Source organism: Coenobita brevimanus, chromosome 50 (genome assembly GCF_032717465.1).
Source record: "Coenobita brevimanus isolate Jiangsu-jjx chromosome 50, ASM3271746v2, whole genome shotgun sequence".
Lineage (NCBI taxonomy): Eukaryota > Metazoa > Arthropoda > Malacostraca > Decapoda > Coenobitidae > Coenobita > Coenobita brevimanus.
In genome coordinates, this window is record NC_137003.1 from 19571523 (window position 1) to 19591909 (window position 20387).

Genomic DNA, 20387 nt, shown 5'->3' on the forward strand with positions numbered 1-20387 from the left:
GGCAGTAGAATATGATATTAATTATGGAAAAGTGCAGAAACACAAAGGATGTAGCGCCATAAAGTTGTCTCTCTGCCACTCCGCTACGTGAAACAAGCTGTAAAAGGACGAAACTGTCGGCCAGGTTGAGGTAAAAAGGGTATAATACGCATCTGCCAAGGGCCATCTCTGACTCAGATCTGGCACTCTCCCGTCAGCCGGTAACACTCTTTTATTCTTTGCCAAACCACCTTCTATCCTGTCCCTTGTTGCTGTTGTCCAAGGTTCTTTTCTACTTTCCTCTTACTATCACGTGCGAGTCTTTTGGCTTTCCTCAGTTATATGGTTATAATTCTATCAGTCTCTCTCTCTCTCTCTCTCTCTCTCTCTCTCTCTCTCTCTCTCTCTCTCTCTCTCTCTCATCCTTTGTTACTAATGCTTCCACAGTTCGTCAGGTCATTTCTTTAATTTCCCAGCTTTTCGTCCAAACAACAAACAACCCTGCTTGTCTCATACGCAATCTCTTTTACCCTCGTTATGTCGATGAGGCATTTCCATTTGCTGCCTCCAGATGATTTCCTTGAAAGAAGTGATATGAAATAGAGAAGAGAGCATAGAAGTGAAACGGCTAGCACATGACAGTATTGTGATGCCAACTCTAATGTATGGAAGTGAAGCTTAGACCTTGTTGGAAGGACAGAAGTCAAGACTGAAAGCAGTGGAAATTAGGTATTCGAGAGGAGCCTGTGGAGTCACATGGAGAGATAAACTGACAAATGATGATTTGAAGAAGCGTTGTGGTATGGATGTGGATGTGATAGGAAGCATTAGGAGAAACACAATGAGTTGGTTTAGTCATGTTGAGAGGATGGAGACTGAGAGACTGACGAGAAGAGTGTATGTGAGTGAGGTGGAGGAGGAGGCGGAGAGGCGGGAAGGTCAAGGAGAAGATGGAGGGATGGAGTGGAGAGGTATCTGAGAGAAGGGGGTGTAAGCTGGGAGCTGGGCAGTGAAATGGTGGGAGACAAGGCGACATGGAGGCCATTTGTTTGTGGCCACCCCTTACGGGATTAAGGCGTCTGGCGATAGATAGATAGATAGATGATCTATATGCCAATCGCACTACCAAATTCAACATAAAAAATATCCGGTACTGACTTTTGCAATGGTAAATCGGCATTCAAAAGAAGCAACATAGAGTTTGTCATGGCCATTGTGGTGCAGTTGTGGGACATGTGGTGGAACCGGATGCGGGAGAGGACGAGGAGCCTCATCGACCGCACCAGGAGGTGGCCCTTGAGGGACCACTCAACGAAGATGGCGAGGAAGACTGGGTCGTCACTCTTCTCCACCACCGTCACGAACCATGACACTTGACTCACCTGGTGATATTATTAGTATTTAGTATGCAAAATTCGTCAAATATGAATCTGAGCAGTAAATGACCAAAATCCAATATTTCTAATTATGAACAAACTAAGAACAGATACATTATACTCCCTTTTTCATCCTATTAGTCTGGAATATGTTTTCTGAACTCTCTGGTAAAGTTCCTAGGCAACTCGAATTTACTGGATTTTGAACTTTACTGTCTTTTTACTTTATATATATATATATATATATATATATATATATATATATATATATATATATATATATATATATATATATATATATATATATATATATATATATTTTTAGAAGGAACCAATTTTTATGAACTATCAGCCTTGGGTTCTCTCCGCTTGGGGAAGGGGGAATCATTTCGCCATCTGGTGTTTCGTACTGCAACTGCTGTGTTTCAGAAGGTAAACTCTTAAACAGAAACTGCTGGTAATTATCCTGTCGGAACATACTTCGTCAGATGAATAACTGTCAACTTTAATATCCATCATACCTACTATTCGTTGGGGTGCATATTCCCCATGATTCTTTGGAGGGACGGCAACTGAGTAGGAATGTCCGCCTGTATTAATGTTTCATGTCGTGTGATTGGTACGATTTTTTTTTTTTTAATACGTGAATAAACAGCTATGTTATAATCTACAGGAATAAGAGTATTGTAGTGACCTACACGCCTCAGCAGTAATGTGAGGTGACCTACCCAGCGTGCCAGGCCAACCACCCGGGAGAACTGTGTCGGCGTCATGTTGATGTCCTGGTCATCCGGAGCCACCTCGAACACCCCCAAACCCCACGACTCTACGACACCACTCACACCTGCAATCTGGCAACATTAAAAATATCACAATAAAGCTTCACCGTGCTTATTGAATACTGTAACATTACGAGACTCATTTTTAATTAAATGCTGGTCTGTATTGTGTAAACAATGTTTTGCTCTGACTTTATTATTTTTTTTTAATGAGTTATGAATGAAATTAATTATGTCTCAATATTACTACAGTTCATGCATTCCCTTATTACTAATATGGACACTTTAACGTGGAAATTGCACTAGACCAAACTACGTGATGTATGTGTGTGTATGACATCTCGAAACATATTCATCACTGTATACTGTATATGCTATGCTTACCCTCCTTTTAGGATTAACGTGCATAGTGGTTCTGTATCCTCGTGAGGGTTAGCTCATTTGACAGGCAGGAGTTATACTGAGCTTTAGCATTATTGTAACTCCGAATGATGAATATTGTCATCAGTGTCTAACGAGTGTTTTCATCCACTGGTGTATGTTTTTCATAATGTAACACATTTATCTAGAACATAAAAAAGCAGAATATAAAATACATTCTCGAACTGAAGAAGTAAATGATCTACATATTCTTTGCTATATATCTGTTTGCAATGCAGCAAGAGAACAAATCAGACCATTATTTCCACACTAAATGCATGCTGGCATTAGTGTGATAAGTGCATCACTGTAGCCCATAGAAGTACGCGCCCGTGGCCAGTAAGGCTACTCGTATAGGTTTCAGTGATAAAAAATTCCCACCCCAACTGCCCGCACCGGCATGGATTTGGTGTGGATGCAACCTAAGCCTGGGGTGTGCTGGAAGTAAGCACTATTCACAGGCGTTCACTTCTCCGTAATGAGGATAACAAAGTGCCCATGTTGAAGCTTCTAGTACAGCGTTAAGTGCTGTAGTGATCCTTGAACTTTCATCCATACCACCTGCAGTGTATATAAAACATTAAAAACTCATGCTGAAAAGCCTGTCGTCCCTAAAATTTCTTGAAAGTGATACAGAGATAAATATGTTCAAGTGCTTCTTGTACGATAAATGTGATAATCGTAAACCTTTGTTAACAAAAGATTTACTAGAGAGTATATCCATTTATCAATAATTACTAAGCTACTGAACTTTCCGGTCGGAACATACTTTGTTTAATAAATAACTATGAACTTTAATATTCATCATAACTACTAATCGCCCTGATGCATAGTCCCCGTGCTTCTTTGCAGAGACAGCAACTGAGTAGGAGTGTCTGCCATTGGGAAGTGCCAGTACTTGTGACATTACTGTGCTAAGCTCCACCCAATTAACCTAACCAACCAATGGGATGTGCAGGACTCATGAGGTCACATCTCTTGGCTTCTCCTATTAATAGCCAGCCAATAATAGCTGTCAAATCTCGTGACGTCAGTTTATGCTCAGCCGAAGATTTCCTTCACATTGACAGAGATTGAAACAGCATCTGTAATAGATTTCTGGATCGTCTAACAAAAATAGAGTTAGTCTGGCCTCTTTATGTTGTAATCTGTACTAGGCAATATAGTGGTGATAAATTTTAATAACAGTTGAAATTCCATACATTATCCTTAAAAACTGGGTGGATGTCTACACTTTTACGCTCTCAGTTTCAAAACTTGTCAAGTATTTACAAAAAAAAAAAAAAAAAAAAAATGTGAGAGTAATGAAGAGCCTGGTACCAGGATGGATACGTGATGATCAACTAAGTCCCGCAATAAGTCTATGGTGAGCCTTATGTATCTGAGAGCCAGGAGTGACAAGAGAGTGCCGGGGTAGCTCTGTACCAGCACCAGCGTCATCAGCATCCACACCCCCACCAACACTCGCTTCCACCACCACCACCCCTCAGATTCAGCAGTCCCTTGTTAACCATTATGGTATATTATATAAAGCACTTATGCCCCCCTTCAATAATTTCTGCATGAAGTTTTCATTTAAAATACACTCCTAAGAAATTTAAATTCCCGAAGTAGTTTAAATATCACCAATAATCTATATACACGGTCAGTATATTTTTTCGCGAAGTCATCAAATACAATAATGTAGGTAAAAAGAGATAAAAAAGAATAATAATAATAATAACAACAACAATAAAAATGCATTTAAAGTTACCTCACCTTGCCACAGTAACACCCGCACACCGCTATCAGTGTTAATTGGCAACCTTGTCGAGCTGAGAGCATCCGTATTATAGAAGGCTGGTATGATGACGGTGGCAGCCACGAATACCATCAGTGCCGCCACAACACCTACCCACACAGCGGACCTAAAGAGCAACAGAGAGCCCCACGGATCGATCTCGGCCGGACCCTGCCATACTAGGATTTTTGTGTACATGTGGATGGCGGAAAAGGTAAAGTCGATGGCCTTACCTTGAGCTGACGTTACGTGAAACAGGCCCAAGCATATGTCCACCTCCTTGTACAGAGACTTATCATTAACTTCTTGAACTAGATGATGTATTTTTGTCATATATTCTTTTTACTCTCAATATTATTCAGATTAGAAGATCCCTTTAGTATTGTACGATTTAATAAAGGCTTTATTTAACACCTCCAGTTTGAAAACTCTATTCTAAATTATATAACATGGTTCAGATTTCAGAAGAAAACAAAGCCATTGGACTGAATGAAGAACTTCTGCCTGTCAACATTCTTTAATTCCCCGAACTGCACATCTCTGGAACTCGCTTCCCCGGAGTTGTTTCCCCCCAAACTTCAACTACAGCTCTTCAAGTCCAACTATTACTGATATTTTATGAATGGAGGAGGCCAGTAATCTGGTGTATAAATTTTTTTTTTATTAATTTCTCTTCAGTTATCACTGGTGTATGGAATTTGTTTTATTAATTTGGTTTTCCTTCCTCTCTTCAGTTATCACTGATGTATGGATTTTTTTTTTATTAATTTGGTTTTCCTTCCTCTGTTCACTATATATATATATATATATATATATATATATATATATATATATATATATATATATATATATATATATATATATATATATATATATATATATATATATATATATATATATATATATATATATATATATATATATATATATATATATATATATATATATATATATATATATATATATATATATATGTGTGTGTGTGTGTGTGTGTTCTTAAATTTACTAATTTCAGTTATATATAACGTATATGGTTACAGGTTTATGAAGTTCTGTTAATTACTCAATGAGTTGCAGGACAGCCTAACTCATTTACCTGATCATCGTGTCTTAGTATACAGTCTGTTGTTTAATGACACCAGTGACTCATGCAACACATGCAAAATTTTTCTTAAAGTTATCAAGAAATGTTTAAAGTGACTAAACTGACAGACGAACCAAGACGCATCGGAATCGAACCTGTGATGGTGCTGCCTTGTTTGTTTTAATTCCTGACTCGTTTCATCCTAGATCATGCAGGTCTCTCTAAGAAAAAAAAAAAAAATCTTTAACTACAGCATTGTCAGATCATTTGTCCTAAATTAGTTTAACTGAACTGAAGAAATTATTATTTTAGAAGGATGGGCGTAGTAAACGAAAGAAAAGGTTTGGAATGCATACAGTAAGTGCGGACCGGTAGTACAAGAAAAAAATCAGAATTCACGAAACAAATTATTTATTGTATTGTTCTGTAGATGCGACAACAGTTATGATGAAGTTCTTTGTTTAGTTTATTTATTTCATATTAAATCCTAACCATTTTATATCAATAGCTGAAACTTTTCCATGAAACCAGGGAACTCCTCAACATTATCGGAAGCAGATTTGGGGGCCACATGATGAACTTAGGGTTTTATGTCGTCGCCTACACTCTTGTTACTCCAACATGGCCTAAAAATTGCCAAGTCTTTAACTCGAATGCCGAGTTGTTACAATAGAGTGGCACTAGAATATGATATTAGTTATGGAAAAGTGCAGAAACAGAAAGGATGTAGCGCCATAAAGTTGTCTCTCTGCCACTACGCTACGTGAAACAAGCTGTAAAAGGACGAAACTGTCGGCCAGGTTAAGGTAAAAAGGGTATAATACGCATCTGCCAAGGGCCATCTCTGACTCTGATCTGGCACTCTCCCGTCAGCCGGTAACACTCTTTTATTCTTTGCCAAACCACCTTCTATCCTGTCCCTTGTTGCTGTTGTCCAAGGTTCTTTTCTACTTTCCTCTTACTATCACGTGCGAGTCTTTTGGCTTTCCTCAGTTATATGGTTATAATTCTATCAGTCTCTCTCTCTCTCTCTCTCTCATCCTTTGTTACTAATGCCTCCACAGTTCGTCAGGTCATTTCTTTAATTCCCCAGCTTTTCGTCGAGACAACAAACAACCCTGCTTGTCTCATACGCAATCTCTTTTACCCTCGTTATTTCGATGAGGCATTTCCATTTCTGCCTCCAGATGATTTTCTACAGAATCTCTCTCTCTCTCTCTCTCTCTCTCTCTCTCTCTCTCTCTCTCTCTCTCTCACACACACACACACACACACACACACACAATCACAACACAGCAACACAGTACACATGGCTTCTCTCACTGTTTCAAATTTTCCTGCTCCTTAGCATAAGCTTATCTTAAACCTCACTTCCTTCTCCCCCTCCTTTTCATTCTTCTCCTTCGATCAGCAGACAATCACTTGTTTTCACAGTCTAGCAGTCACAACACTCACTTACGTTTCACAATCCTGTTTTTCTTTAGCCATAACCCTATGTTGTCTTTGATATTATCTTGAATGTTCCAAAACTGGGGATGCATTACTTTTGGTGTCATCCCTTTACTGGAAATAAATATTCCATAGTGTAACCGATATAGTAAAATTATCCTGCTATATTTCGTCTTTCCATCTCATCGCATATAGTTTTAATTGCTTTACTCAGGGATATAGAATGTGCCCCCGGCGATCCTATAAGCAAATTGCCATGGCGGACTGTAAGCGATTCGTCTGGCCAAAGTCTATATAATAACATGTCAGGCACGCACACTGGAGGGATAAGGAGGAGCTGCAGTTGTGACGTCACTTGGCATTAGCGCTAACTCAGAAAATGGATCCAACGATATTTGGATATGAACTATAATAAGGTATCATGGCAGCATAAAACTTATCTTTTTTATTTATTTTTTACCACACTGTTTCTGGTAATTTTATTGGTAGACAATATCCTGGTGATAAAAGGTTGATGTTCATGAGATGATGAAGAGTTCACATGTTTGTGAAGGGTTAATGAAGAGTTGGTTAAAGGTAGGTAAGGGGGTGATGAAGGGTTTCTTCCTATGACACGGGTCATATAATACAGTAAGCATAAGGAAAAGGCAGGAATTAAAAAAAAAAAATGTTCACATCCACTTGTTTATTACAGAACTGGATATTAACTGCATTATCAGATAAAAATTGTTTGTGTGTGTATGTATATATATATATATATCTATATATATATATATATATATATATATATATATATATATATATATATATATATATATATATATATATATATATATATATGGTGGATGAGGGTGTCCATCATCCACTCATTCAATGTAGAGTGATGTATGCGCACTACATTGAGTGACAAGCCAAATGGTTTCCTGTACCCAGGAAACCATTCATTACGCTGGATGGTAACCATATAACAGGGGTTTCTGGCAGGGTCAAGTGTCCCCCAGACTCCCCTATTCAAAATCACTTAATCATGGCAGTCGTTTCAGACGGCCTCGGAGGGCCCAATACCTAACCAGGGCCCCAACCAAATGAGCAGATTTGCATGGCCATGTGGAATGTGAGAGGTGTGAATGAGGAGAAGAAGAAGGTGGAAGTGGTGAATGTGCTGAAGAATGCGAGATATGCTGTGATGGTATTGTGTGAAATGAAGATGAAAGGGTGCAAAGTGGAGGAGTAGAAGGGTGTGAAATGTGTAAGATCTGGAATGAATGGGAGAGAAAGATGCAAGGAAAAAGTTGCTTTGTTGAATCAAGTGTGACAGTGTGGAATGAGAGATTACTAATGTGTCAGCTCGAGGTGTATGTATGTCAAATTCAATTTTGAGAAGGTGAAAGTGGCAGTGATTGTAGCATTTGCACCGTGTGAGGTGGATGAGTGTGTGAGGAATGGAGGTTTGGAAGTTGGTGAGGCTAGGGAACTGTCCAGAGATCGAGCTGGCTGGATGAATGTTGTGAGAAGTGCATGGTCAGGGATTTGGTACCCCTTTTTAATAAGGTAGCATCCAGATTAACTCAGTCGGATTGGTTTATGTGAAGCTACAGAACGTGGTGAATGTTTTTGGCGTATCCGATAGAGACAAGATTATGCGTGCTTGAATGATGAGTGAATGGAAACGTGGCCCATTGGATTGGGCAAATTTGGGCTGTCTGGACATTGCTACTCCTCACCCTGCCGTTGGATGGGAAAGGAGATCCGGATGATGATAATGATGAATATATATATATATATTGTTACGGAACAGAGAAAGATAATGTACACTTTATGTGAGAATACTAAAAATCACTACTGTCCCGTAAAGTTCCTTGTTCAAAACAAAAGAGTTAGGTAAAATTACAAGTTAAAGTTTAATGCACAAACTAACAACAAAACATTCAGGACTCATAAGGATAATGTAATGGGAAAAAACAGGTTAAATATATGGTTAACTGCAATAGCCTTTATTAACTCGAAATTAGCCAGAGTACATTTATCTAAGTCAGCCCTGATAAAATGAAAATACACTGGGTAATGCTCAGTTAATGCAAGATAAATTATTACAGATACAAACTATTATTAACAATTGGCTGACACGAATCTTTATATTAATCACAGAAGAACCTTACTAGGCATACAAATTAACACGTTATGCTATACAGTACAAGAACAAAATGTAATAACACTTATACTCAAATTACACAGCTGCTAGATGGTTGGAGACTTTCTGAGCACTCACAATAATAATAACTGTACAGGGGAGGACAGAGATGTGAGCAAAATGAGGAGTAGATCTAAGTGGCAATTAATGTAGAGACTGAGCTCATTATATAGGGGCCGGCAGAGCTTGATACAACTTGTAAGAAGGACGAGCAAATGAAGCCATGGGAACAAAGAGTTGACAATCCCGCTCTGAACAACAGAAAGGACGACTTACTCTACTATAACGGTAGAAGGGGGGGACTGAGGCAGAACACGCTCGTGATCAAACATGCAGCATACTGTGCGTTAAAATTACACAAAGGATGATGAAATCATAGGCTATGTAACACCTCCCCACAAAGAAAAAGAAATTTACAAAGGAAATTTCTTATTACTCTAAAACAATCTGTCTAAAGTCTAGATAAGCAATCTGCAATAACATTTTCTTTCCCCTTGACATGTTGTATGTCTAATGAATACTTCTGAAGAAGTAGACTCCATCTTGTCAATCTCTGATTTTTATCTTTAAACTTACTAAGGAATTTCAGTGGGTTATGATCAGTATAAATGACTATGGGGTCATAACCAGAACACAAATAAAATGAAAAATGCTGTAAACCCAAAATCAAGGCCAAAAGCTCTTTCTCAATAGTTGAGTAGTTCTTTTGAGGTGGAGTGAACTTCTTACTGTAATAAGATACAGGATGTTCAATACCCTGATCATCCTCTTGCAGCAAAACAGCCCCAGCTCCTGTATCACTTGCATCAACAGCCATCTTAAAAGGCTTAGCAAAATTTGGAGCAGCGAGCACTGGCTGACTTAATAGGATAGCTTTAAGTTTGCAGAAAGGGGATTCACAGTTATCAGTCCAGACAAATTTAACTCCCTTTTTCAGTAGGTCTGTAAATGGTGATAAAAGAATTGAAAAGTTAAGAACAAATCTCCTGTAATAACCTACCATTCCAACTCTTTCAGAGGCGGTGGCTCAATCGGTAGAGAGGTGGCCTGCAGTCCTTACGGACCCAGGTTCGAATCCCGGCTGGGGCAGGGAACAGTTTAAGGATTTGAATTTCATTAAATCAGGCTTTACTGATCTACCAGAAGACCCGCCGACATGTCGTAAAAATACCCCCGCTAATACCAATACACCAGTCCTGTATGAGACAGCCCTAGCATGTATTCAATATGGACGGTGGGTGTTAGCGCCGAAGTGGTGACATGTAGAGGTGTATGGTATGTAGGAGGACTGCTGAGCCTTGATAGCAGGCTGTGAAGCCTATGCCCAGAGTCGGACACATAAAAAAAAAAAAAAAAAAAAAAAAAAAAAAAAAATCTTTGTAACTCTTTCCTACTTTTAGGTCTTGGAAGATCACTTATAACCTGAACCTTAGCTGCTGGTGGTGCAACATGTCCATCACCAATTACGTACCCGAGGTACTGAACTTTAGCTTGACCAAACTCACACTTTGATAAATTAGCTACAAGATTAGCATGAACCAAACGCTCAAGAAATTTACTGATATGGCATAGGTGATCTTTCCAGTTGTCACTGAAGATTAATACATCATCAATATAAACAACACACCCTGCCAAACCCTCTGTCACAACATTCATGAGCTTCTGAAATGTGGCTGGTGCACTCTTCACACCACATGGCAGTACCGAACATGCAAAAGTCTTTCCTAGTGTTACAAAACATGAGATCTCCCTAGCACGTTCAGTCATAGGTACTTGCCAGTATCTCTTTAACAAATCAAACTTACTTATGTACCTAGCCTTTCCGATCTTGTCTATGCAATCTTCCACGTGAGGAAGAGGGTAAGTGTCTGTTTTGGTTATCTGATTAACACGTCTGTAGTCAATGCAAAGCCGCTGTGACCCACCTGGCTTAGGGACCAGAGTGACAGGAGAACTCCACTCGCTCTGACATGGCTCAATCATCTTGTGGTCCAACAGGTAGCCAAGCTTCTTCTGGATGAGAGGAACTTTCACTGGGGTCACACAGTAAGGAGGCAATTTAATTGGCTTTGCGTCTACAACATCGACATCATGCATCAACACAGTGGTTCTTCCTGGAATAGCAAGGAACACTTGTGGGTACTCCTGCAGTAATGCCGAAAACTCCTGCCTTTCCTCGGGAGGTAGATGAGAAAGCTTAGTCTGGAGATCATTCATGATATCAGGATTCTTCCCCAAACTATCACTCAGGCTCATACTGCATGGGAGAGCTTCACTTGCAGACTCGGGTGGAACAGCTACAGTGTAGACTGGATTATTTTCGTCCCGCCTGTGATATAACTTTTGCATGTTGATGTGACATAGTTGCTTGTTCTTTCTACGATCTGGTGTGGCGATGACATAGTTGACATCACTGAGTTTCTTCTCCACGAAATAAGGACCACTAAACTTGGCTTGAAGAGGTTGCCCATGAACCGGTAGCAGAATCAAAACCTGATCTCCTGGCTGAAAGTGGCGTAACCTGGACTTCTTATCATACCAAGTCTTCATCTTCTCCTGAGCAGCTCCTAAATTCTCTCTCGCCAGCTGTAAAGCAGTGGACAGCCGTTCTTTGAACTTCATCACATACTCCAGCAGGTTGACGTCATCTTCCTCCGACAGCCAGCATTCCTTGAGTAACTTAAGGGGTCCTCTTACTTCATGGCCAAACAGTAGTTCAAAAGGTGAGAAGCCCAGTGATTCATTCGGAGATTCTCTTGCGGCAAACACAACGAATGGAAGACCTTTATCCCAGTCTTTCTGATGTTCCAAACAGTATTTCTTGAGCATCGATTTGAGTGTTTGATGATATCTCTCCAACGCTCCTTGGGTCTGGGGATGGTAAGCTGAAGACGTGATCTGGGTGATGCCCAACTCTTTCAGAGACTGCTTGAAAACATTTGACATAAAATTACTTCCCCGGTCTGACTGTACCTCCTTCGGCAGACCAAACTTTGTGAAGAACCCTAGCATTTCCTTAACCACCTTCTTTGCTGAGATATTTCTAAGTGGAATGGCTTCAGGACAACGAGTAGCCATATTAATCAGGGTCAACACATAAGAAAATCCTGAAGAAGTCTTAGGAAGAGGGCCCACAATATCCACCAACACACGGGTGAAAGGCGCCTCAAAAGGAGGAATGGGAACTAGAGGTGCAACCTTTTTGGTCTGATTACACTTCCCCACAACTTGACAGGTATGACAAGACTTACAATACCAGGAAACATCCCTGAAGATACCTGGCCAGTAGAAGTGTTTCAAAATGCGTGCCACAGTCTTCCTCACTCCAAGGTGTCCTGCCAAACTGGAATCATGAGCCACTTTATGATATCCTGCCTACAAACACGAGGGATGACAACTTGATGTACAACCTCCCACTCACAGTCGGCTGATGCTGTTCGGGGTCTCCACTTCCTCATGAGTACTCCTGACTTTACATAATAACAAGTAGAAGCACCAGCTGACTCTTCTTCACTGTAAGGAGAGTTAGCTAGACCTTTCAACTCAGGGTCAGCAACCTGCAACTCAACCAACTCTTGACGAGACAAATTATCAACACTACGGGGTACTGCCTCATCTGGTGAGTGGTCCAAATTAGCAAGAAAAGTGTCAGCTAGGATAACATCATCATCATCATTATCCTCTAAATCACCAGTAACTTTAGACTTAGCCCTAGTGACAGCACATGCAGGGAACACATCAGGGACATCACAATCCTGGGCCGCAGCCACCGGCTCACTAGACAACTGAGGAGCTGGACACACTTGACTTCCACCAATATCATTTCCAAGTAAGAAAGTTACACCTGACATTGGGAATGTCTCAACCAACCCAACCATAACGGAACCATTAACAAAACCAGACTCTAAATTCACTCTGCACAGAGGGACAGAGAAGTAATTATTCCGTACACCTTGTAAGATTACAGTTTCATCAGAAGAATTAATATTAGAGCCTAGAACACTAGTCAGCATAAGGGATTGGCAAGCACCTGTATCACGATATATTTGAAATGATTTCCTGTCATTACTGTCCAGAGGACTGACAAAACCTTCAGACAGGAAATTAGCACATGAACTCTTGAGAGTGTCACCCACGTTACTGCTCAAAAGAGTAGCTTCATCATGAGGATTTAAGTTACCCCTCAAAGCAGGTTCAGTTAACTCAGTTAAAGAATTCTGGGAACTCTCAAGAGTGGACACTAGACCAATTGACTGAATATTTAAAGAGATCCTTTTTGTTCACATCACGCTGTCTCCTGAAACATTTCTCCGTAGTATGACCAAGCTTACTACAATAAGTACATTTACTTTTCTGAAATCTAGAGGTGAAGCTGGTATTTACTTCCTGAGAAACATCATCTTTATTCTCTTTCCTGTTACCTGTACTCTGAGTAGAGGCAACGTACTTACTCTCAGCTTTCCCTTTTTCTTTAGAATATCTCTTGTGAGTGAGAACATATTCATCAGCTAAAACTGCAGCATCAGACAAATTATCTATTCTTCTCTCATCAAGGTATAGGCTTACATCTTTATAAATACACCTCTTGAAGTCCTCCAGCAAAATCATCTGCTTAAATTTACCAAAATCAGAATCCACATTCTTAGAATTTAACCACTGCTCTAACAGATCTTCTTTGATTTTTGCATACTCAACATGGGATTGCTTATCTAACTTATAAGTTGTCCTAAATTTTACTCTATAAGCTTCAGGAACAAGCTCATAGGCCTTAAGAATCAAGCTCTTAACTACATCATAATTATCAGATTCATCCTGAGGCAAAGATGCATAAGTTACTTGAGCTTTACCGGTGAGAACAGTTTGAAGGAGTACTGGCCAATACTCCTTGGGCCAATTAAAACCTGTAGCTACCCTCTCAAACAACTGAAAATACTTTGTTAAATCAGATTAATTAAAAGGAGGGACAAGTTTAACATTTTTTGCCACATCAAATAATCAGAGCAAGATGATCCAGTTCCACCATGTTTCATGCGATACTCATGGTCTGCCTGAATCCTGGCAAGTTCAACTTGTGCGTGTATCTGTGCCTCCTGAATACGAGCCTGAGATTCAGCCTCCTTAGAATTTGCTTGAAATTCAGCCTCCTTAACACGAGACTCCGCCTCCTTAGCCTGAGCCTCCTGCAGGGCTAGCTGTAACTTAGCTAATTCAATCTGCGTTCGCTCATTTGGAGGAGTTACATTAAACAGGCTTTCATTAATCATGTCAACAATTTGATCTTTAGAATGATGAGAGCGAACAGCAATTCCCAATTGTTGAGCAACAAGCTTAAGTTCATTCTTTGTTCTGTTTTCTACATCACACACTGTTTGCACATTTGACAAAAAATCTTTGGTTTCATCAAGTGTAGTAATAGTAGACATCATGAATAAGTAACAGTCACAGAATATCAAGCAATATCCTTATGATAATATCCTGAATATCCTGATAAGAGGTCGCCAAATTTATGTTACGGAACAGAGAAAGATAATGTACACTTTATGTGAGAATACTAAAAATCACTACTGTCCCGTAAAGTTCCAGGTTCAAAACAAAAGAGTTAGGTAAAATTACAAGTTCAAGTTTAATGCACAAACTAACAACAAAACACTCAGGACTCATAAGGATAATGTAATGGCAAAAAACAGGTTAAATATATGGTTAACTGCAATAGCCTCTATTAACACGAAATTAGCAAGAGTAAATTTATCTAAGTCAGCCCTGATAAAATGAAAATACACTGGGTAATGCTCAGTTAATGAAAGATAAATTATTACAGATACAAACTATTATTAACAATTGGCTGACACGAATCTTTATATTAATCACAGAAGAACCTTACTAGGCATACAAATTAACACGTTATGCTATACAGTACAAGAACAAAATGTAATAACACTTATACTCAAATTACACAGGTGCTAGATGGTTGGAGACTTTCTGAGCACTCACAATAATAATAACTGTACAGGGGAGGACAGAGATGTGAACAAAATGAGGAGTAGATCTAAGTGGCAATTAATGTAGAGACTGAGCTCATTATATAGGGGCTGGCAGAGCTTGATACAACTTGTAAGAAGGACGCGCAAATGAAGCCATGGGGACAAAGAGTTGACAATCCCGCTCTGAACAACAGAAAGGACGACTTACTCTACTATAACGGCAGAAGGGGGGGACTGAGGCAGAACACGCTCGTGATCAAACATGCAGCATACTGTGCGTTAAAATTACACAAAGGATGATGAAATCATAGGCTATGTAACAATATATAAATATATATATATATATATATATATATATATATATATATATATATATATATATATATATATATATATATATACATATATATATATATATATATATATATATATATATATATATATATATATATATATATATATATATATATATATATATATATATATATATATGGACTTTTGTCTGTAAAACAAGAGCATGAGAATTACCTTCATCTTGCCTAAAAGAGCTGGAAAGGGGAGTCAAGATCACGACCTCAGTTCACCCTCACCAGCCTGAGGCTCGTGAGCAACTGAGCTTAAAAACCACCACGTGATGTCGTAACACTTGATATGCAGCAAAGAAGTATTTTTGTTAGCAAGTGTTCCGACACATTATTATATGGACTTTGCGCCTGGCTTTGGATGTGGGGCTTGTCAGTGAGGGATATAGTGCAGCGGATGGGCACGAGCGCCATACGGTCCGCATATGGGTTAGGCGCTGGCAGAAGGAGGGCGACCTGCGATCCAACAAGTACAGAGAGAGGAAATCCTTTCCTTTTTTCAGCAAAGGCACAGCTAGTCCAGTACCTGTGTACCCATACCAACCAACAAGCTTTATTTGCCTATCCATCCATAGAACTGAATTTAGAAGCCTACTGATGTGCCGTTTTCTTTATTTGTCTAGAGAGGCATCGTCATCTGAGCCATGATCCTCTGAGTGCTGTGTCAGAAAATTATAAAAGAGTTGCTAATTCATCGAAAATGTATTAATAAATCTGTTTTAAAATTTCACAGTTTGTATTGAGAACCAAGTGACTGCCAAGAGAAAAATTTTCATTCAGTCTTCTATTTTTTCTTTATTAAATGCCAAAAAATTCCTGTATAACTTATGCTAATATGCAAGGGAACATTTTAAATAAAAATAGTAATATACGGATTTTGTTAAATAACAGAACAGAGGAAGAAAAAACAAATGAATAAAAGAAAATAGTCCATACACCAGATTACTAGTGTCCTCTGTTCATAAAATATCTCTAACGGTTAGACTTGAACAGCTGTGGGTTGAAGTTTGGAGGAAAAACAACTCTGGGGAAGCGAGTTCCAGAGAGATGCAGATCTGGGAATGAAAGAATTCTGATAGGAAGAAGTTCTGCAATATGGTTGAGTGACATTTCAGTCATGAGCGCTACCAGATGCCCGTGAAGGACGAGGGAAGGCGTAGAGAGGAGGCACAATGGACGCAACTTCTTCTGAGCATTTGCCATAATAATATCTGTGAAATAATGCAAGGGAGGCAACATTCCTTCTTACTTGTAGGGGAGGTAGTTTATTTATAATGGCAGGGTTGTTAATAATTTTAACAGCTTTGTTCTGAATTTTGTCTAGTTGTTTTGATGCAACCTCTCCACATCCATTTCACAAGGGTGAGCAATATTCAAGCTGAGAGTGCACATGACTTATAAATTATGGCTAACTGCTCGTCAGTGAAGAAGTTATGGACTCTGTTCAATAATCCAAGTTTCTTTGAGGCGGTTTTAGCAAGTGATCTAATATGAGAGGTCCAGCTGAGGGCATTGTTAAGTGAGACGCCGAGAATATCAATACTTTTGGAGATGGGAATATTAGTAGCACTGAAAGTAATGTATGAATCTGGCAATATCTGTCTGTTAGTTTTAGTAGCATTAAATGAGAAAAGGTTGTTTTGTCCCCATTCACTGATTGTAGATAGGTCTTGATTTATGGAGATGGCTGTACTAAGTTGAGAGGTAGAGATATTAGACTTTGTAAATGGGTGTCTAAGTGTTAATGAACTATGTAGTGTTGAGTCATCTGCATATGAGTGGATGGGATTGTGGGTGACAAATAAGAGATCATTAATATGAACCAGAAATAGGGTTGGTGCCAGAACTGATCCCTGCGGCACGGCAACATTAATTGAGTGGAAATTAGAATGTACATCATCTACTTTTACTCTTATTTACAGATGTACAAGAGTAAATTTCGGTTGTACGAATTATTCAACCTGCATATTAAGGGATAGTAATCAGATGTGGCATTAACAAAGGTTACAATTAACAGTCATTTCTGGCGTCTATGTTTGCTAGATCCGATATCGAGCGAGTACATTTCTTTATATACTTATTAACCCTGACGGTTTTTAGTCTTGGAGAGATATCTAGTGACGGTGTTAAGCACAGTCTCCATCGACCTTTTCACAACTTGATGTCTCTCCGTAAACTAGATAAAATCGTTTGAAGATAGCAAGATAATATACTACATCGAATTGAAAGGAATAATTTTCAGCCCCTCTACCTTTTACACTGGAAACATAAGTGGTGCAGTAAATATAATTAAAGAATCATTAATTACCAACGTTAGGAACATTAATGTATATTTCATCAATTCTGCTGCATAATTATCCTTGATCTCAGCAAGACGAGATTAGGATAAGGCATACTTGTATAACCAACTGTGGCCGTAGGCTCTTCCACTTGTTGCATGATGGTCAGAAATCCTTCCACGCACCCTTACATGTTACCACTTTGGCTTTAATCCTGAAGTATGATGGGTTGTCTGGAAAAGTAGCCATCTCTCTGTCTCCGTCTGTCTCTCTACGAAATGCCAATCCTTAATCTATTTTTACCAAAGGCAGCAATGAACCATCGACCTAAAGATCGACTGCTCACTCCTCTAACGTGCTTTCCTATCACCGTCCTCAGTAAATCTATTTTGGACAATAATTCTTTTTTTTTTTTTTTTTTGCATATTTAGGAAAATTAAATGAAAAGGTTATGGAGAATTAGGCAAACTAGTAAAATGAAAGAAAACGGTGATGAAGAAGAACACAAGTTAGTAAAATGAAATGATATGGAGGCAAGATACTATAATGGAAGGAAATGCTCACAAAAATGGGAGAAAGCAGGCGAAGGAGATGATGTAAATTTTTCTGTAAATCTGTACTACAGTCATTGCTAAATAAGACATGGTGACAGGTAACTAAAAAATGAGTATGAAGTATGTTAACAATTTCTTGTAATTAAATTCTGAAATTAAGATATACTGACGTTTTATCCATGTGTGAATTTACGCCATGAATAAAAGGATGTTGCCATTATACTACTTTTACGACTACTACTAGAAGGCTGTTATTCATAGTGTGCAAGAGAGGCAGAAAGTTGCTCGTGATCTATATTTGGCCTGGTAAATAAATCTGTATAGCCCGTAGTGCGTCATTATGGCATGGTGCCTGATCGGGAAAAAATTATATGAGAAATTGTCACATTAAAAAATCTAATCTTTACTTACTTAACTTTTCAACAGATTTAGTGTGCTTACATTGCCAACTTTTATATATGGCTACAAGCAGCAGGATGAGCTCACTTCCCTTTGTGGTGGCCCTCTCTTCTCTATAAATCTAAGTACTCCCTAATATCAAAGTCATCCACTAAAGAATAAGAATAAATATAAGCCAGTGGGAGAAGACATCTGTATAATGATAAGAATGATTATGACTATGGATGGACTATGAACGAAAAGTGAAACAAGGAATACTTGAGACAAAGTGATAAAAACGATCTATCTGAAATGAGTTTAACTAGGAAGGTACAGTGTGTTTAATCTGACAGAGATCGCCAACTTCTTATAGTCTGGTTAATGGCCAAGTGTAGTCAGATTAGAGGATTGCTTCAACTAGTAACCAAGAAGATTCATTTGCACCTCATGAATAAGGCTGATCGAACTTCACTCAACTATCACTTAGTGTTCAAGGTGAAGGAGGGAGTGGCCCAGTTCCCTCACACACACACACACACACACACACACACACACACACACACACACACACAAAAGGTGGTGAAGTTAGAACCATAGCCACAACCACAGCTGACACATGCAAGTATGGAAAAGGCCACGGGTGGTTGATGCCCGTGAATTTACCGATATTACCGCCTATTTTTCACCTCTCATGCAATTGGGTGTGTATCTACGGTATGGGGGAAGATAAGTGTAATTCGACCTCTGTGATATCTGTAGTGCTGGAGAGGGACGCCTTGATGTGGTGGCACTGGTATAACTGACCAGTGGAGCTGCTCGGTTCTATAAATGTCCCTCAACTCCCTCACTGTCCTCCACCCCCAGCCTCCCGCCTCTAAAAGAGGATATTGTGCTGCAGGAGAGGGGCAACCAGCCAGCAGTCAACTGCGTTCACATTCATATGAACCTGGGGCTACAAGAACAGGAGCAAGAACAATCACAGCAGCAACAACAACAAGTACAACAAATACTACTACAACTACTGCTCCTACTACTACTGCTACTACCACTGCTACTACCACTACCACTACCACTGCTACCACCACCACTACCACTACCACTGCTACCACCACCACTACCACTACCACTGCTACCACCACCACTACCACCACCACCATCACCACCATCACTACTACTACTACTACTACTACTACTGCTATACCAGTAATTCACTTTGATATTCATCCACTATCCAGCAGAGATGGTGGTGGTCATCTTGTTGAAGTGTCTCACCTTTCCTCACCTCTTCCTCGCTGCAACAGGAAAAGTAAATTATGGAGCAACGATTATGTGTACTAAATAGAGTCCTTGAATTGTAGCAGGCTAAGTAGTCGGAGGAAGATGGTAGTTCCTCCCAAAATATATCTTGTTATGTCTATGCATTATAAATCTCCTTATGTATATTACAAATCTACTTCTGTACATTTTGAATCCCCTTATATACATTACAAATCTCCTTATGTATATTATAAATCCACTTATGTACATCATAAAACCCTTGTTTACACTAAAATCCCCTTATGTACATTATAAATACTCCAGTGAACATTATATATTCTCTGATGTATAGTATAAATCCTCTATATACACACTGGCCTGTCTCTTTTTAGGAACTACAAAACAGAGGAGGGGGTCCCTAGTCCCTTCACCCTGCCCCTTTTAGTCGCCTTTTACGACACGCAGGGAGGAGAGTGGAATCTGAAGCAGCTGCTGTTTGCAGATGATACTGCACTGGT